This window comes from Indicator indicator, chromosome 9 (assembly GCF_027791375.1).
Source record: "Indicator indicator isolate 239-I01 chromosome 9, UM_Iind_1.1, whole genome shotgun sequence".
Lineage (NCBI taxonomy): Eukaryota > Metazoa > Chordata > Aves > Piciformes > Indicatoridae > Indicator > Indicator indicator.
The window spans coordinates 37,999,484-38,017,860 of record NC_072018.1 but is presented as its reverse complement, the minus strand read 5'-3'; positions in this window follow the sequence as shown (position 1 = coordinate 38,017,860).

Genomic DNA, 18,377 nt, shown 5'->3' with positions numbered 1-18,377 from the left:
GCGCCATCTTCGTGAGGTCGGCACCATCGTGTGAGGTCCGCGCCATCTTCGTGAGCTCGGCGCCATTTCGCTGAGATCGGCGCCAATTTCGTGAGGTCAGCCCCATCTTCGTGAGGTTGTCGCTATTTTCGTGAGGTTGGCGCCATTTTGGTGAGGTCGGTGCCATCTTCGTGAGGTAGGTGCCATCTTTGTGAGGTCGGCGCTATTTTCGTGAGGTCGGCGCCATTTTGGTGAGGTCGGCGCCATTTTGGTGAGGTCGGCACCATCTTTGTGACGTCGGCGCCATCATCGTGAGGTCGGCGCCATCTTCATGATGACGGTGCTATTTTCGAGAGGTCGGCGCTATTTTGGTGAGGTCAGCGCCATTTTGGTGACGTCGGCGCCACCTTCGTGAGGTCGGCATCATCGTAAGGTCAGCGCCATCTTCCTGAGGTCGGCGCTATTTTGGTGAGTTCGGCACCATCTTCGTGACGTCGGCGCCATCTTCGTGAGGTCGGCGTCATCTTCATGAGGTTGTCGTCATCTTCTTGAGGTCGGCGCCATTTTGGTGAGGTCGGCGTCACCTTCGTGACGTCGGCGCTGTCTTCGTGAGGTCGGCCTCATCTTCGTGAGGTTGTTCTCATCTTCGTGAGGTCGGCGCCATTTTTGTGATGTCGGCGCCATCTTCGTGGGGTCGGCGCTATTTTCGTGATGTCGGCGCCATTTTGGTGAGGTTGGCGCCATTTTGTGAGGCGGGCGCCATCTTCGTGAGGTCGGCGCCATTTTGGTGAGTTCGGCGTCATCTTCGTGAGGTCTTCGCTATTTTCTTGAGGTCGGCAACATTTTGGTGAGGTCGATGCCCTTTTGTTGAGGTCGGCGCAATCTTCCTGAGGTCGGCGCCATCTTTGTGAGGTCGGAGCCATCTTCGTGAGGTCGGAGCTATTTTTGTGAGGTCGGCGCTATTTTGGGGACATCGGCGCTGTTTTGGTGACGTCGGCGCCATTTTGGTGAGGTCGGCGCCATCTTCGTGAGCTTGGCGCCATCTTCGTGATTTCAGCGCCATCTTCGTGAGGTCAGCGGTATTTTCGTTAGGTCAGCGCTATTTTTGTGAGGTCGGCGCCATTTTGGTGAGGTCGACGCCATTTTCGTGAGGTCGGCGCTATTTTCGTGAGGTCGGCACCATTTTGGTTAGGTTGGCGCCATTTTAGTGAGCTCGGTGCCATCTTCGTAAGGTCAGCACCATCTTCATCAAGTCCGCACCATCTTCGTGAGGTCATCGCCATTTTGGTGAGGTTGGCGCCATCTTCATGAGGTCAGCGGTACTTTCGTGCTATTGGCACCATTTTTTTGAGGTCGGCCCCATTTTGGTGACGTCGGTGCCATCTTCGTGAGGTCGGCGCCATCTTCATATGGTCGGCGCTATTTTCGTGAGGTCGGCGCCATTTTAGGGAGGTCGGCGCCATTTTGGTGAGATCGGCGGAATCTTCATGATGTCGGCGCCATTTTCTTGAGGTCGGCGCTATTTTCGTGAGGTCAGCGCCATTTTGGTAAGGTCGGCGTCATTTTGGTGAGGTCGGCGCCATTTTGGTGAGATCGGCGCCATCTTCGTGAGGTCGGTGCCATCTTCGTGAAGACGGCGCTATTTTCGAGAGGTCGGCGCCATTTTGGTGATTTCGGCGTCATTTTGGTGAGGTCGGCGCCATTTTGGTGAGTTCGGCGCCATCTTCGTGACATCGGCGCCGTCTTCGTGAGGTCGGCGCCATTTTGGTGAGGTCGGCGCTATTTTCGTGAGGTCGGCGTCATTTTTGTGAGGTCGGCACCATCTTCGTGAGGTCGGTGCCATCTTCGTGAGGTCGGCGCCATCTTCGTGTGGTCGGCGCTATTTTCGTAAGGTCGGCGCCATTTTGGTGAGATCGGTGCCCTTTTGGTGAGGTCGGCGCAATCTTCGTGAGGTCGGCGCCATCTTCGTGAAGTCGGCGCTAGCTTGGTGAGGTCGGCGCCATCTTCGTGAGTTCAGCGCCATCTTCGTGAGGTCAGCAGTATTTTCATTAGGTCGACTCTATTTTTGTGAGGTCGTCGGTATTTTTGTGAGGTCGACGCCATTTTCGTGAGGTCAGCACCATCTTTGTGAGGTCGGCACTACTTTCCTGACGTTGGCGCCATTTTGGTGAGGTTGGCGCCATCTTCGTTAGGTAGGTGCCATTTTCGTGAGGTCGGCGCCATTTTGGTGAGTTTGGCGCCACTTTGGTGAGCTCTGTGCCATCTTCATGAGGTCCGTGCAATCTTCATGAGCTCGGCGCCATTTTGGTGAGGTCGGCGCCATTTTGGTGAGGTCGGTGCCATCTTCGTGAGGTCAGCGCCATCTTTGTGAATTCAGCTGTATTTTCGTGCGATCGGCGCCATTTTGGTGAGGTCGGCACCATTTTGGTGAGGTCGGCGCCATTTTGGTGAGGTCGGCGCCATCTTCGTGAGGTCGGCGCCATCTTCATGTGGTCGGCGCTATTTTCGTAAAGTCGGCGCCATTTTGCGGAGGTCAGAGCCATTTTGGTGAGGTCGGCGGCATCTTTGTGATGTCGGCACCATCTTCTTGAGGTCGGCACTATTTTCATAAGGTCGGCGCCATTTTGTGGAGGTCGGAGCCATTTTGGTGAGGTCGGCGGCATCTTCATGAGGTCGGCACCATCTTCTTGAGGTCGGTGCTATTTTCGTGAGGTCGGCGCCATTTTGGTAAGGTCGGAATCATTTTGGTGAGGTTGGCGCCATTTTGGTGAGGTCGGCGCCATCTTTGTGACGTCAGCGCCATCTTCGTAATGACGGCGCTATTTTCTAGAGGTCGGCGCTCTTTTGGTGAGGTCGGCACCATTTTGGTGAGGTCGGCGCCATCTTCGTGAGGTCGGCGGTATTTTCGTGACATCGGTGACATTTTGGTGAGGTCGGCACCATCTTCGTGAGGTCGGCATTATTTTGGTGACGTCGGCGCTATTTTGGTGACTTCGGCACCATCTTCGTGAGGTCAGCGTCAGCTTAGTGAGGTCGGTGCCATCTTCGTGAGGTCAGCGCTATTTTCGTGAGATCAGCGCTATTTTGCTGAGTTCGGCGCTATTTTTGTGACGTTGACGCCATCTTCGTGAGGTCCGTGCCATCTTCGTGAACTCGGCGCCATCTTCGTGCAATTGGCGCCATTTTGGTGAGGTCGGCGCCATTTTGGTGAGGTCGGCGCCATCTTCGTGAGGTCTACACCATCTTCCTGAGGTCGGCGTTATTTTCGTGAGTTCGGCACCATCTTCTTGGGGTCGGCGTTATTTTCGTGAGGTCGGTGTATTTTGGTGAGACCCGCGCCATTTTGGTGAGGCTGGCGCCGTCTTGGTGCAGTCAGCATTTTCCTTCTGCAGCCCACGTTGTCCTTCTGCGGCCCGCGCCATCCTTGTGTTGCCCGCGCCGTTCTTCTGCGACCGGCGCCATTTTGGTGAGGTCGGCGCCATCTTCATGAGGTCGGCACCATCTTCGTGAGGTCGGTGCTATTTTCTTGAGGTTGGCGCCATTTTGGTGAGGTCAACGCCATTTTGGGGAGTTAGGCGCCATCTTCGTGAGGTCGGCGCCATCTTCGTGAGTTCAGCGCTATTTTCGTGAGGTCGGCGCCATTTTGGTGAGGTCGGCGCCATCTTCATGAGGTCGGCACCATCTTCGTGAAGTCGGTGCTATTTTCTTGAGGTTGGCGCCATTTTGGTGAGGTCAACGCCATTTTGGGGAGTTAGGCGCCATCTTCGTGAGGTCGGCGCCATCTTCGTGAGTTCAGCGCTATTTTCGTGAGGTCGGCGCCATTTTGGTGAGGTCGGCGCCATCTTTGTGAGGTTGACGCCATCTTCATGAGGTCGGCGCTATTTTCGTGAGGTTGGCGGAATTTTGGTGAGGTCGGCGCCATTTTGGTGAGGTCAGTGCCATCTTCGTGAGGTCGGCGCCATCGTCGTGAGGTCGGCATATTTTGGTGTGGCCGGCTCCATCTTGGTGCAGTCGGCACCATCCTGGTGAGGCCTGCACCATACTGGTGAGGCCCTCACCATTTTGGTGAAGCCCGTGCCATCGTGGTACACCCAGCGCCATCTTGGTGCGGTCGGCGCCATCCTGACTATGCCCACGCCATTTTGGCGAGGCCGGTGCCATCTTGGTGCAGTCATCACCATCCCGGTGAGGCCCATGCCATTTTGGTGAGGCCAGCGCCATCTCGGTGTGGCCGGCACCATCTTGGTGAGGCCGGCGCCATCTTGGTGAGGACTGCACCAATTTGGCAAGGCCTGTGCCATGCTGCTGAGGCCTGCGCCATCCTGGTGAGGCCCGCGCCATTTTGGTGAGGCCCACGACATCCTGGTGAGGCCATCACCATTTTGGTGAGGCCGGCGTCATCTTGGTGCCGTCCAAGCAATCCTGATGATTCCCATGCCATTTTGGTGAGGCCTGCGCCATCGTGGTGCGGCCAGCACCATCTTGATTCCGCCAGCGCCATCTTGGTGTGGTCGGCGCAATCCTGGTGGGGCCTGTGCCATTTTGGTAAGGCCGGTGCCATCTTTGTGAGGCCGGTGCCATCTTGGTGCGGTCAGCGCCATCCCGGTGAGGCCCATGCCATTTTGTTGAGGCCGGCGCCATCTTGGTGTGGTCGGTGCCATCTTGGTGCAGTTGGCACCATCCTGGTGAGGCCGGTGCCATCTTGGTGCAGTCAGCAGCATCCTGGTGAGGCCTGCGCCATCTTGGTGCGGTTGGTGCAATCTTGGTGCAGTCGGTGCAATCTTGGTGCAGTCGGCACCATCTTGGTGCAGTCGGCACCATCCTGGTGTGGCCGGCGCCATCTTGGTGAGGTCGGCTCCATCCTGGTGAGGCCTGCGCCATCATGGTGCGGCCAGCGCCATTTTGGTGAGGCCGGTGCCATCTTGGTGTGGTTGGCACCATCCTCGTGAGACCTGCGCCATTTTGGTGAGGCCGGCGCCACCCTGGTGAGGCCCACGCCATTTTCGTGAGTCCGGCGCCATCTTGGTGAGGTCGGTGCCATCTTGGTGAGGTCGGCACCATTTTGGTGAGGCCAGCACCATCTTGGTGCAGTCAGTGCCATCCTAGTGAGGCCTGCGCCATTTTGGTGAGGCCAGCACCATCTTGGTGCAGTCGGCACCATCCTGGTGAGTCCCACGCCATCCTGGTGAGGCCCGCGCCATCTTGGTGAGGGCGACATCTGTTTTGTGCGACCGGCGCCATCTTGGTGAGGGCAGCGCCATCTTGGTGACCCCAGACCCATTTAGATGCCCCCAGACACCCTTTGTCACCTTCTAAACTCCTTTAGATGCCCCTAGCTCACCTTTAGATACCGGAGGAGACGCAGATTGAGAGACACCAAAAACCAGAGTGAGTCTTCCCCAAATCCTGTGGGACCCCAAAACCTGGAGCCTCACAGTGATCCCCTAAACCTCACTGACACCCTACAACCACCTCATTCAGGACCCTTCAGAGACATCCTCCCCCTGGAGCCCCCAAGGGATCCTCCAGAAGCCCTCAGACCACTTTAGATGCCCACAAAAGCCCTTTAGACGCCCCCAAGCCCCTTTACCTGCCTCCAAGCCCCCTTCAGAGGCCACTAAGACCCCTTAGCAACAAGGGACAGCAAGCTGTACCTGGCCGTGCCCACGAGGTGGTAGCAGTGAGCGTGAGAGTCAGCGGCACTAGGGACACCGAGACCCTAGCAGCGCCACAGACCAACCAAGACACTGTGGGGACCTGACAGCTTCGAAGTTACATCAATTGACAGTTACCTTCTGAATAAATCCCACCCTTCTGTGTCACCCTAATCTGATTTTTCTGTGTGACCTGGTATAGCTGATCCTGTTTTGGCGGGGGGGGGGGGGGGGGGGGTTGGACTAGATGATCTCTCGAGGTACCTTCCAGCCCCTAACATTCTGTGATTCTGTGACAGAGACCCCAAAAGCCGCACTGAGACACGGCTTCCCCTCCCCTTCCCCCCGACCAACTCCTTCAGGATCCTCCTGAGACACCCTTCAACCCCCGCTCTGGGAGCTCCCAGGAGACCCTCCAGGGGCCCCCAGACACCTCTATATGCTCCCAGAACCCTTTAGATTCACCCAAATTCCCCTTTGATACCCCCAGACCCACCTTAGATGCCATTAGACACCTTTAAGAGGAGCAGGTTGAGATAAAGAGCCGAGATAAAAAGAGTTTATTATAAATGGGATCACACAATGCACAATGACCTCAGCCTATTTGCAGAAAAGTGTAGCAAAATGTAGAAGCAGGAAAAGCCAGAAACCAGTCCCAACCCCCTGACCCATAGCCCAGGAGAAAAGCACCAGAAGCATCAACCAGAACAAGAAGCCTCTCGTGTTCTGATCTGAACTTTAAGCCCCATAACACTTTGCTTCAGCCCACATTTTGATTTTGAAGCTGGCATGACAGCAGCATAGGAGTGAGTACTAGCAATAGATTCAACACATGACACCCTAATTCTCCTACTTCAGTCTCCATGGTTTCTAATCAGTCCCAAATGAATTATTGTGGACCTGCCTTGGGTGAGTTTCTGCTCCATCTCTGGCCTGTTTTTCTCAGGGCCTGCCCAGCCAGCCTGGATCTGCCTTAATTTTATCACTCAGGCTTATGTATCATTAAGCAGAATTCCAGTGAATTTTCCTGTGTAATTCCACCTGGAAACAGATGTCTGTGGAATACAGAATAGTTTTTGTTAATATTTTCTATGTGAAATACATAAAGATCTTGTGCAGAAACCCAGCTTTGTGGATACAAGGTCATTTGAAACCCTAACACCTTCAATTTCATTGGAAAAACATCAGTCATTAATAAAGACACAAACCAGAAAGAAGTTGGATTCTGCATTGGTATTCATGAGGTAGAAAGCTATAAAGCTTAGCAAAATTCTTTCCAGCCTAATGTCTCATCCCATGTAATGGCTAGGAGACTCGTAAGAAACATTACAGTTGGAAAAGACATGCAAGATCATTGTGTTCAACCTTCAACTCAGCAGTGCCTGTGACACTAAACCATGTCCCTCAGTACCACATCTGCAGAGCTTTTAAATTCCTGCAGGGATGGAGACTCCACCACTGCCCTGGGTAGTCTGTTCCACAGCTTAACCAATCTTTCAGTGAAGAAACATTTCCTAGTGCACCTTCCCTGGTGCAACCTGAGGCTGTTTCCTCTTGTCCCATCACTTGTTTCTTGGGAGAAGACTTCTTTCAGGGATTTGTAGAGAGCAGTGAGGTCTGCTCTCAGCCTCCTTTTCTTCAGGCCAAACAACCCTAGGATCCTCAGCCACTCCTCACAAGACTTCTGCTCTAGACCCTTCCTGCTTTCACCAAAAATCCTGCTGCCAGGAGGTACGAGACGAATCAGGCAATAGGGAAGGGTGGCATGCAGTGGAACAGTGCCTGCTTAAATCACAGGTGCTGTATCAACTGCATGTCAGGAGTCAAGACTTTGGCCAGGGATGCTAATTCCTCCAACGCTGGGTTTCCATTCTGCTGAGAGTGAATGACTAAATCATGGAATTCACCAACTAAAGGAGTTGGTTCAGCTAATTTCTTTGCTGCAGTTACTCTTCATCTTGGGTATTGTTAAGAAAAATCCGTCTCAAGACATCTGACAAGGGTTCCAGGAGGCTTGTGCACATCTCAGAGCCAGTGACAGCTGCTCAAGTGCTTCTGACTGACAACCACCACTTCCATGTAATTCTTCACCGTTTCCTTTTGTGTTATTTTCAATTACAGTCATTTCAACAGGGCTGCCTACAGTCAGGAACGATGGAAATTGCATGCAGAAACATGTAGGATTTCCAGGAAGAACAAGTGGAGCAGGATCATCCCTTCTATTGGTGTTTGTATCCTTCTGTTGACCCCATCAAATGGCAAACATCCACTTACATGCAGCAGTGCAAGGTTAGGGGTGTGCTCCAGCTGTGCCACAAACTTGCCCTTCATAAAGCATTACACCCTGCAGGGCAAAACAAGCTGCATTTAAGGAAAAGTCTCCAACATTTTCAACCCAGCATTCTCATTTACACCTCGTCCACAGCACTTGAGGGGTTAGCAGGCACACAAATGATGATCCCAGCAGGCCCAAATTACAGTTTTTGGTACCTGTGTCTGAATTAAAATTCTGGTTTAGAGGAAAGCATAAGGATCAAGCATAAACAATATACAAACAATGACAATTAACAGTCCTCGTGGACACTCTTGATTGGAACAGGGGAGTCTGTGATCCAAGGTGCAATTTTCTAGCATTCAGAGGACCTGTGAACAACAAGACAAGGTGCTGGGTCACCATACAGCCAGCAGACATTAGGTTATGAGGTGGGTGCTGTTAGTTAGCGCTGTCACCATTGTAGGCATTCGAACCAACACATGGCTGCATCCTTAGGTTCCTGGGCAGTGCCTGCAGGTGACACCATACCCTGTGAACTCTGTCTGGGAGATTGTGGGAGATGGAGGGAGATGGAAGGATCCCAAATGACCACTCTCTAGTCCAGCTCTTACCTCCTCCGCAATGTCTGGTACAATGACAGGATCAAAAACATTACTGTTTTCTGTTTGTTTGGGTTTTTTTATTCAGAAGTATTTTTCTTGAAAGAAGGCATACAAACCCCAATAAGCAACAAATTGCCAACCCTCCCCTTTGCCCCAGGTTTGCTGATGGACTCAAAATAAACCTCCTGTGTCCAGTCTGGGTTTTTCCCGTCATGTAAGCTCCATGACAGCTGTTAGGCAAAAGCAGCCTCATGAGTGATAATAAACCATTGTAGAAAATCCACAGAATTTGGTATGTTTCAAGCTCCCAGAAAAGTCAGTTTAAAGAAAAAGGCTGATGAAAGAACAGCTTCTTTTGTCACTCAGCACGTATTTATAGTTTGCAGCTTTCAAGAGGAAAACCAAAGATTGTTTCCCATTTCACCCCAAATAAAACCGATGTCACCATAGCACAGAACTCTGTAGCACTGTCAAGTCCTTCAGTAATTAAAATGCAACAGCAGGTTTTTGTGTACTGGGAAGGAATCTTGAAAAACACTGCGGGGGCCATTTGTGCGGTGAGTAGCTCTGTCAGTCATGGCCCTCTTCTGCAAAGCAAAAAGAAAATTACAGTGTTAATGAGGTGTGATATAAAGTGTAGGTGCAAGTGAGCTTCCAGGTTTGTTTTCAAAAGGGGGTAAAAAAAATCCCAATACCTTAACAGCATAGGGAGGAAGCCCATGTAAAAGGCTGTAAAACATAGCCTGGCTCAGTCTGAGCTCCTGTTTAGGAACCATCAATATTCTGCCTGCTTCTGGTCTTCTGTGGAGATATCTATGTCCATATGAAGCAGAATAATGACAACCCCTCTCCCACTGAAGGATGTCACTATCCTCTTAAATAAAGACAATCATGGAATGGTTTTAGTTGGAAGAGACCTTTAAGATCATCAGGTCCAACTCTTAACCCAGCACTGCCAGGCTACAACTAAACTGTATCCCTCAATACCACATCTACAAGGCTTTGAAACCTTTCCAGGAATGGAAACTCCACCGCTGCTCTGGGCAATTCCCTTTTGGGGAAGAAATTGTTCCTCATGTCCAACCTAAACCTCTGCTGACACAACTTGAGTGTTTCCTCTTGTCATGTTGTTTGTTCCTTAGGAGAAGAGACCAACCCCCACCTGGCTCCAACCTCCTTTCGGAGAGTTGCAGAGAGACAGAAAGTCTCCCCTCAGCCTCCTTTTCTCGAGGATGAACAATCCCAAGTCCCTCAGCTGCTCCTCACCAGCCCTGTTTTCCAGACCCTTCATGAGCTTCATTGCCCTTCTCCAGACCTGCTGCAGCCCCCCGATGTCCTTCTTGTACTGAGGGGCCCAAAACTGAGCCAAATATTTGAGATGCATCCTCACCAGAATCAGCTGTGGGGTTGAAACACTCTGCAGCAGGATGGGCCTCAGAGCTCAGCCCCAGCTCCTTTACCTTTATTTTCCACTTTAAAGTCAGATGGCAGGAGATTGTCCTGCCTGTTCCCCAACACAAAGGCCAGGAAGGAGAGGATGAGGGCATCAAGGATGCTGATGATGCAGAGGATGTAGGCCCAGCGCACGGTGCAGGCACCCAGCGTGTACTTGTCCGTCTTGTCCCCACAAAGGTGCCGAACCTCTGTCGAGTCGCAGCCATCAGGGTAGATCAGGCAGCCGATCATCAGCCCGGTAGCTGCAGGGAAAGGGGACAGCAGCCATGGGCTACCGTTGAGCACACGCTGTGTGTGGAGACAGTAGATGGAGAAGCTTGGCCACAGACAGTGTCCCCAGTCCTCTGCAGCACTGTCCAGAGACCGCCAAATCCATTACCCTCCTCCCAGACCAGTACGAATAGGCTCATTTTTCTGCCTCTAGCATCCCATTTGGACGCATTCCCACTCTCCCACAAAGCTGCAGCCCCTCCCAGGACCACTTCTTAAATATTAGCAGGCTTTACTGCACACACTCAAACCCACATTAACACCCCCAGCCCTCTGCAGCACCGTCCAGAGACCGACAAATCCATTACCCTCCTCCCAGACCAGTACGAATCGGCTCCCTTTTTGCCCCTCCACGGTCCCATTTGGACGTCCCTAAACCCTCCCACAAAGCTGCAGCCCCTCCCAGTAGCCCTTCTTAAATATTAGCAGGCTTTTCTGCACACACTCAAACACACATTAACTCCCCTAGTCCTCTGCAGCACCGTCCAGAGCCCACCAAATCCATTATCCCCCGTTCCAGACCAGTACGAATCGGCTCCCTTTTTGTGCCTCTCCCATCCCATTTGGACGCATCCCCACCCTCCCTCAAAGCTGCAGCTCCTCCCAGCACCCCTTCTTAAATATTAGAAGGCTTTCTGCACACACTCAAACCCACATTAACACCCCCAGCCCTCTGCAGCACAGTCCAGAGACTGCCAAATCCATTGCCCCCACTCCCAGACCAGTACGAATTGGCTCCATTTTTTGTGCCTCTCCCATCCAATTTGGAAGCATCCCCGTCCTCCCACAAAGCTGCAGCCCCTTCCAGCACCCCTTCTTAAATATTAGCAGGCTTTTCTGCACACGATCAAACCCATATTAACTCCCCCAGTCCTCTGCAGCACTGTCCAGAGCCCGCTAAATCCATTACCCCCTCTACCAGACCACTACGAATCGGATCCCTTTTTGTGCCTCTTCCATCTCATTTGGAGGAATCCCCACCCTCCCATAAAGCTGCAGCCCCTCCCAGGACCACTTCTTAAATATTAGCAGGCTTTTCTGCACATTATCAAACCCATATTAACTCCCCCAGTCCTCTGCAGCACCTTTCAGACACCACCAAATCCATTGCCCCCACTCCCAGACCAGTATGAATCGCCTCCCTTTTTTGTGCCTCTCCCATCCCATTTGGACGCATCCCCGCCATCCCTCAAAAATGCTGCAGCTCCTCGCAGGACCACTTCGTAAATATTAGCAGGATTTTCTGCACACACTCAAACACACATTATCTCCCCCAGTCCTCTGCAGCACCGTCCAGAGCTCGAGAAATCCATTACCCCCCCCCAGACCAGTACGAATCGGCTCCCTTTTTGCCTTTCCACAGTCCCATTCGGACGTCCCTAAACCCTCCCACAAATCTGCAGCCCCTATCAGTAGCCCTTCTTAAATATTAGCAGGCTTTTCTGCACACACTCAAACACACATTAACTCCCCCAGTCCTCTGCAGCACCGTCCAGAGACCGCCAAATCCATTACCCCCCATCCCAGACCTGTACGAATCGGCTCCATTTTTGTGCCTCCACCATGCCATTTGGACACATCCCCACCCACCCACAAAGCTGCATCCCCCCCAGCACCCCTTCTTAAATATTAGCAGGCTTTTCTGCACACACACACACCCACACTAACTCCCCCAGTACCCTGCAGCATCATCCAGAGTCCACCACATCCATTACCCCCCTCCCAAACCAGTACTCATCGACTCCCGTTTTTGTGCCTCTCCCATTCCATTTGGACGCATCCCCACCCTCCCAAAATGCTGCAGACCCTCCTAGCACCCCTTCTTATATATTAGCAGGCTTTTCTGCACACACTCAAACACACATTAACTCCCCCAGTCCTCTGCAGCACTGTCCAGAGACCGCCAAATCCATTACCCCCCCTCCCAGACCAGTACGAATGGGCTCACTTTTTGTGCATCTACCATCCCATTTGGACGCATCCCTATACTCTTGCAAAGCTTCAGCCCCTCGCAGCACCCCTTCTTCAATACTATCAGGCTTTTCTGCACACACTCAAACACACATTAACTCCCCCAGTCCTCTGCAGCACCGTCCAGAGCCCACCAAATCCATTACCCCCTCCCCCCCAGTCCAATAAGAATCGGCTCCCTTTATCGTGCCACTCCAATCCAATTTGGACTCATCCCCGCCCTCCCACAAACCTGCAGCCCCTCCCAGCACCCCTTCTTAGATATTAGCATGCTTTTCTGCACACACTCAAACCCACATAAACTCCCCCAGTCCTCTGCAGCACCGTCCAGAGACCGACAAATCCATTGCCCCCCTCCCAGACCAGTACGAATCGGCTCCCTTTTTGCCCATGATCCCATTCAGACGTCCCTATACCTTCTCACAAAGCTGCAGCCCCTCCCAGCACCCCTTCTTAAATATTAGCAGGCTTTTCTGCACACACTCAAACCCACATTAACACCCCCAGCCCTCTGCAGCACCGTCCAGAGACCGCCAAATGCATTACCCCCCCTCCCAGACCAGTACGAATGGGCTCCCTTTTTGCCCCTCAACCGTCCCATTCGGATGTTCTCGGCAGGAACGAGCACCAACTTCTCAGCTGTACTCAAGATACTTACACAAGGTGCTCTAAAATGTGCCTCAGATCCATCTCCATTCATCAACTGATTCGTCGACCCCTCATGTGAGTGAGAAAGAGAACGAAGCTTTGCCAGGGAAAGGGAGAGCATTTCCTTCCCCCCGAACTGGACAGCAGCTCACAGGCGCCCAGGGCTGCTCAGCAGCCTGCCAGACGCCCAGGCCTGGGCTCTGTGGCCACGCCTTCTGTGCTGCTCTCCGCTGAACAAACCAGGGAATAAAATGACAGCAGATGAACACTCTCCAGGGAAAATTGCTGTGCCAGACACAATGGAGAGTCCGAGTCCTGTCTGCTGCATGGGCTGGACTTGTTCTATCAGCCCGTCACTGGGGCAGGGCTTCAAACACAGGGCCACACATGTTCTGGCTGCTTTACAGAACAGATTGCTCCTCTGGTTCCCTATATTCAGGGCACAGGCTTGAAGAGGAAAACAAATAAATAAGTCAGAATATTTCTACACCACACACAAAACTGGCACTAGTGACAAGTAGGTTATTTTGGAGCAGTTCTTGTTTTAAGCAGGCACATTCCAGGTAGCTGTGGGAATGTGTACTCCAAAGTTCAGGAGCAGATACAACTGTGGTGTGGCACAGGGCAGGGCCAAAGGGCTAAAGACCTTTCCATCAGAGAAAGGCAACTCAAATAGCTGCTCTTCTGCAATCCAACTCCCCACTTGGAATTCTTATTCTGTAATTAATTATTTCTTTTTAACCCTCAATACAAATTTTACTGCAGCACTGTCAGCCCACAAAAAACCCCTGGCAAAATTCTGAGCAGGGAATCTACTGCAAAGCTCCAAATGGCTGTGCATGGAAAAGTTCTTTTAAACATTTCAAAGCACACAGAACAGGAATGTTTCTACACCACACACAAAACTGACACTAGTGAGAAACAGGTTATTTTTGAGCAGTTCTTGTTTCAAGCAGGCACATTCCAGGTAGCTGTGAGGTTGCTTCCTCCAAAGTTCAGGAGCAGATACAACTGTGGTGTGGCACAGGGCATGGAGAACATTTACAGAGAGCAGCTGCACAACTGCAAATCCATCCTTTCAAGAGCCCACAGGAGCAACATCACTTTGGGAAGCTGTAGGGAAACTAAAGGCCTTTCCATCAGAGAAAGGCAACTCAAATAGCTGCTCTTCTGCAATCCAACTCCCCACTTGGAATTCTTATTCTGTAATTAATTATTTCTTTTTAACCCTCAATACAAATTTTACTGCAGCACTGTCAGCCCACAAAAAACCCCTGGCAAAATTCTGAGCAGGGAATCTACTGCAAAGCTCCAAATGGCTGTGCATGGAAAAGTTCTTTTAAACATTTCAAAGCACACAGAACAGGAATGTTTCTACACCACACACAAAACTGACACTAGTGAGAAACAGGTTATTTTTGAGCAGTTCTTGTTTCAAGCAGGCACATTCCAGGTAGCTGTGAGGTTGCTTCCTCCAAAGTTCAGGAGCAGATACAACTGTGGTGTGGCACAGGGCATGGAGAACATTTACAGAGAGCAGCTGCACAACTGCAAATCCATCCTTTCAAGAGCCCACAGGAGCAACATCACTTTGGGAAGCTGTAGGGAAACTAAAGGCCTTTCCATCAGAGAAAGGCAACTCAAATAGCTGCTCTTCTGCAATCCAACTCCCCAGCTGGAATTCTTACTCTGTAATTAATTATTCCTTTTTAACCCTTAATACAAATTTTACCGCAGCACTCTCAGCCCACAAAGAACCCCTGGCAAAATTCTTTACCCTCCAGCGAAGCAAGGTGAGCCTTACCTGAAGGCCACAGTATCTCCATGTCCATCAGGACGCAGCAAAATCAGCCTTGTTTAAATCTCTTCACAACCTTTCCACACCAGTGCGGCGAGGTCTCCTGTTTCCAACCGCTGTGGTTCCTGGTTGGCCAAGAGCTGTGGAACATAAAGCAAGGTACCAATTTGTGGACACCTGCTGTAGCCACCAAAACCACAGCACCAAGTCACTATCAATCCCCGAGAAGACCCCAGACACAATAGGGATTCCTCAGAGACCCCAGCTCCTTCAGCACTCCCCCACAGATTCCCAGGAGCCCACAAGAGAAAATCCAGAGGTCCCCAAAACAATTTAGATGCTCCCAAACCCCTTTTGATGTGCCCCAAACCCCATTTGATACACCCAGGTCCATTTTAAGTACCCCCAGAACCCCCTAACAACTGCCCCAGATCCTTTTAGGGGGGCCCAGTCCCCTTCTAGGTGCTTGCAGAACTCCTTTAGATATCCCCAGACCCACTTTATATTCCACACACACAGCTTTAGATGCCCCCAGACCCCTTCAGATGTCACCAAAAGCCCTTTTAATAGGCCCAGAGCTATTTTATATGCCTCCCCGAACATTTTAGGTGGCCCCAGAATCCCTTTGTAACCCTCAAATCCTCCTTTCAATGTCCCCACATCACCTTTAGATGCTGGGAGGGACATGGCTGAGGTTCCCAGGCCTGTAGGGACACTGAAACCAGAGTCAGACCTCCACATATCCTGTGGGATCTCAAAAGATGAGACACCACAACTTCATACAAGACCCCAGACACTGTGGGGACACCACAGAGACCCTCCACAGATGTCATGGGAGCCCCCAAGGGAAAATCCAGACGCCCCAGGACCCCCTTAGATAGCCACAAATCCCCTTTTAAAACCCCCAAATGCACTTTAGATGCCCGCAGGCTAATTTAAGATGGTCCCATATCCCACCTAGATGCTCACAGACCTCGTTTAGATGTCTCCAGATCCACTTTATGTGCCCTCGAAAGACCTTCTGATATCTCCAGACCTGTTTCAGATGCGCACAGAGCCTTTTAGATGCTCACAGACCCACTCCTTTACCTGCCTCCTTTAGAGGCCACTCACATCCTGCTGCAGGCGCACAGTGAACGCCAGAGCCGGCAGCACTTTGGCACCGAGTCCCCAGGAAGGCCATAAAAGAACCCAGACACTGTGCAGACCCTACAGACACTTCAAAACCACACTGAGACACCCCCCAACTCCTCCAGGACCTGCAGAGAGGCTCAGACCTCTGCCAGGGGATCCTCCAGAGCTCCCCAGATGCCTCTATATGCTCCCAGACCCTTTTACATGATCCCACAAGAAGTTTTGCTATTCCCACACCCATGTAGATGACCCCAGACCCTTTTCAGTGTCCCCAGACCTCCTTTATCACCAAAAAAAAGCCATCTAGATGCCCCCAGATCACCTTTAGATGCCAGAGAGAACATGGCTGGGGGTCCCAGACGTGTAGCGACACCGACACCCACAATGAAACCTCACCGAATCCTGCGGGACCCCTTTTCCCTCAAAAGGATGGGGGCTTGCAGGCACCGTGGCACTATCAGACGCTGAACCGAGGACAATCCGTGACAACTCTGGCCCGAAGCACAGCAGTGCACTCCACGGCGCCCGCGATGAATCCATGAGAACGCCCGCGAGAAATCCGTAACAATACCCACGGCTCTGGCACGTCCGCACTGACAAAGCTGTGCTAGAGCGCATGCGCTGATTCCATAGCAACGCTCACTACTCTGCCACATGCGCACTGACAAAGCAGTGATAGCCACATGCGCTGAATCCATAGCAACGCTAGAGACTCCGACGCATGTGCTCTGAAAAGGTTGTTCTAGAGCGCAATGTGCTGAATCCACAGCAACACTCGCAACTCTGCCCCATGCGCATTGAAAAGGCAGTGCTAGAGCGCATGCTCGGAATCCGTAGCAATGCTAGAGACTTGTACGCATGCGCACTGAAAAAGTTTTTGTAGCGCATGCGCTGAATCTATAGCAACGCTCGCGAGTCTGCCGCATGCGCACTGACTGAGCTGTGCTAGAGGTGCATGTGCTGAATCCATAGCAACACTGGCGACTGTGGCGCCTGCACACTGATAAAGCTGTGCTTCTGCGCATGCGCTGACTCTATAGCAATGCTCGCAACTCTGGCATATGCGCAGTGAAATGCTGTGCTAGGGCGCATGTGCTGACTCCATAGCAATGCTCTTGACTCTGGCGCATGCACACTGACATATCTGTTTTATCACGCATGTGCCAAATCCATAGCAACGGTCGCGTCTCTGGCGCATGCTTACTGACATTGCTGTGCTATGGCGCATGCGCACAGTCCATAGCAACATGCAGCTATACAACGCATATGTGGAGTCCATAGCATCGTGCACATCATTTGTGAGAGCACCAAGAGGTTTTATGACTCATGCACTGTCTCCTCTGTAGTGTGGGTTTCGATCTTCTTAAGTCCTTTTTATAATACAGTGAATACTGGTCTCTTATTGTGAAATCCTTTCTTAACTCTAAATGAATACAATTTTTTAATATCAATATAAAATAAGAGATTTGTCTCTGCTTCACTACTTACACTAATACCTACAATTTTACATAATTTATAATCTCTCTCCCCCTCTTCCTCTCTCTCCCCTACAAATTTTCAGGCATTTCAAACACTCAGCACATTTAGAATCAAGGCAGAAGCACTGAGCACTGATGGGTTGGCACACATCCCTGCACGACTGCAGTGCCGACAATTGCACACACGGTGGCAGCACTGAGCACTGACGGGGCGGCATATGCTGCTGCACAACTGCAGTGCCGATAATTACACACACGGGCGCAGTACTGAGCACTTCCCTGAGCGTGGGAGCAGCTCAGCTTGCCCGTGTTCAGAATTTTTTTTTAAATAGAGGAGATACCGGGGGGGGACGACTTCAAAATCTTTTTTACATATAAATTAATGCAATTCTTCAATATCTAGATAAAAATAGAGGGTTTTCTCTGTTGGAACGCCTCACAATCATACTTATATTTTAAAATATTTTGTGATCCCCTCCAAGAATTTTCAGTATTCAGGGCAGCATGTACCCTTTCTTGGGGGGGGGGGGGGGGGGGCCATCCCTCACTCACCTGCTCTTCTGCTGCATCATCCCCCTTGCACCATGTGACATAATCAGTCCACCCAGAATCCCCCTTCTCCTTTTTATTCACCCAAAAAAAGGGCACAACATAAAGGAACCTGCCCAGACAGCAGCTCATTACTTTAATAGTTGTACATATTCCCCCTGGAATGCCAGCACACACCTGCAAGGGAAGGATGAGTTAATGAGAGAACCTCCCCAAAACGTTTTCATCATTAGACAGAAGGTTTACCTGTTCAAAGTGACAGATCCAACAGGGTGGGGATTGCCAGTGACAAAGGCACTGACTGCAAGGTGACCTCAGGGTAGTAAATCCTGTGCCACATTTGACACAGTTGGAGATGCAAACCTTTAACGCAGCTCTAATACAAAAGAAATTAGCAAAGATGGTGTTAGGATTGGTAAATTCTGGGTCACTCCCAACACAGTGGGAGGTGCCCTAACAGAAATGCAGCACAAGCTCAGCCATGGACTGCAGGCACACCAAGAAGGGTGTCCCTGGCTGGGCTGGAAGAAGAAGAGCACAACCCATCGGCCATCCTCATCTCTG